This window comes from Marmota flaviventris (genome assembly GCF_047511675.1).
Source record: "Marmota flaviventris isolate mMarFla1 chromosome 5 unlocalized genomic scaffold, mMarFla1.hap1 SUPER_5_unloc_2, whole genome shotgun sequence".
In the NCBI taxonomy this organism is placed as follows: domain Eukaryota; kingdom Metazoa; phylum Chordata; class Mammalia; order Rodentia; family Sciuridae; genus Marmota; species Marmota flaviventris.
Genome location: NW_027287680.1, coordinates 1,067,728 through 1,069,916, shown reverse-complemented (window position 1 = coordinate 1,069,916; position 2,189 = coordinate 1,067,728). Strand labels below are relative to the sequence as shown.

The 2,189-nt window shown below is 40.3% G+C and overlaps 1 pseudogene; it reads left to right on the top strand.

Annotated features, from left to right (window-relative positions):
* Positions 1–258: 258 nt before the first annotated feature.
* Positions 259–1,179, top strand: LOC114079513 (olfactory receptor 14C36-like; annotated as a pseudogene).
* Positions 1,180–2,189: the final 1,010 nt, after the last annotated feature.

The window sequence follows — 2,189 nt, the reverse complement described above, 5'->3', positions numbered from 1 at the left end:
TCAAGAGTGACCTTCTTCTCCAGGGAAACCAACAGAAATACAAGAAATGCTTTGAACAAGAATATGTAAAATAATTTCATTTTTTTCAAATAATTGTTGTTGTCAATGCATGTTTTTTTAACATATGCTAGAGAAGTGCTCTATGACTGAGCAACAAACCCAGCCCCAAGTAATTGTATTCATCATGTTCTTTTTTTTTTTTTTTTCCTTTCTATTTCTTATCTCTTTATATTCCAAGACAACCAGAATTTCCAGCAAATGGCCAATGCCACAATGGTAACTGAATTTCTCCTCCTGGGCTCTCCTGATGGCTGGGATCTGAGTTTCCTCTATTTCACAGTATTCTCAATTACCTACTTTGGTACCATGTTAGGGAACCTTCTCATCGTCACTGTCATCACTGGTGACCTGAACCTGCACACACCCATGTACTTCTTTCTCAGGAACCAGTCCATCTTGGACATGTGCTACATTTCCGTCACTGTCCCCAATGCATGTGTCAAGTCTCTCACTGGCAACAGGGCCATTTCAGTGGCTGGCTGTGTGACCCAGCTCTTTTTGGTCAATTCTGTGCATGTGTTGAATTTCTGTTTCTCACCATCATGGCCTGGAAATGCTATGTGGCTGTCTGCCAGCCCCTCCAGTACCTGCTCATCATGAACCCTCAGATTTGTGTCTGCATGACCCTGGCTTCTCTGCTCAGTGGTCTGCTGTATGCAGGTGTGCACACTGGGAATACATTATGGCTGTCCTTCTGCCAGTCAAACGTGGTCCATCAGTTCTTCTGTGATGCCCCTCCCTGCTGAAGCTCTCCTGCTCTGACACCACTAGCAACATGTTCCTTTTATTTGTTTCTACTGTGGCAATTGGTGGTAGTTGCTTTACTTTTATTGCCATGTCATATTTTCTGCTGTTCTGAAATTTCCCACCAGGACTCCAGGGAAGGCTTTCTCCACCTGAACCCCTCACATCCTCCTGGTGTTCCTCTTCTTCAGTTCTGGTGCAGGTGTGTACCTGAGGCTTTCAGCAACCTCTGACACCCTCCAGGACATGGTTCTCTCTGTCTTTTACACAATGGTTCCTCCCTTCCTGAATCATCTCACCTACAGTCTCAGGAACCAGCAGGTAAAAGATGCTGTGAGGAGAGTAATGCAAAGACAGTTGTTCTCAGGGAAATGATAAGGATGCATTTCAGCATCATCCTAATTTCACTGTTTGAGGTTCTAAATCAGAGATCATGCTCTTAATAGCTGTGCTTCAGAAGTCATACTGCTTATTCTAAGGTCACCTTATTGGGTCCTGGGCACTTCAACTTATAAAATAATTTTTGTTTTATATTACACCATCATTTCTATTTATTCTTCATAAAATGTATAATGTTATCAAATGCATCTTTAATGAATGAGTATAATTCAAGCTGTGTGCTATAATCATTTGAGATTATATCTGTTTATGATTCATCAAATAGTTTGTAGTAATTCTATCAAGTAAAGTCACAGATGCAAACCTTACAAATCAATCATGAGAACAACCTGAAATCATTTGATCATATTTAGTGATCTCATTTAGTGATGTGTGAAATAAATATGGAAGCGCTATGGTACACAACTGTGTCAATTTAAATACATTGGAAATACACAAAAATCAAATCCTAAAGAAGTTATAACCAAAAGTGTAGAGGGAAGCATAGTAACATTTTTCTCCTTGTGGAACATAGAAAAAGAGGAAAGTCCTTGTCCAAGAAGTAAACAGAGGGCCATGGTTACCAACCTCTGTGTCCTGACAGTCAAATACATCCCCTGGGGAAGCCAAATTGCCTTCCTAGGCCATGTTGACTGCCAGTCCATGATTGACCCAGAGATGGGGACCAAACCTTGGGGCTAAGTTGCAGGTAAGCATTCAGATGGCTGCCTCCCCCATGTAAAACTAAATTGTGTAATATTTAAGACATCTGTCATGTCTAATAAAAATGAAATGATGGACACTAATTATCTGACCTAAGTGTCTGCCCTATATCAACTGTCAACTTTCTGTAAGTATGTAATGTAAGCCTGTATCTGTACTTGTCCTCTAATGCTTTTTTGCAGTCTTTCATCCTCTCACACAGGTTATGTCTTTTGAAATATTTTAGTGACTTAACTGGTATGTGTTTTGCTAGTTATTAATTGCAACTGACATGTACTCACTGT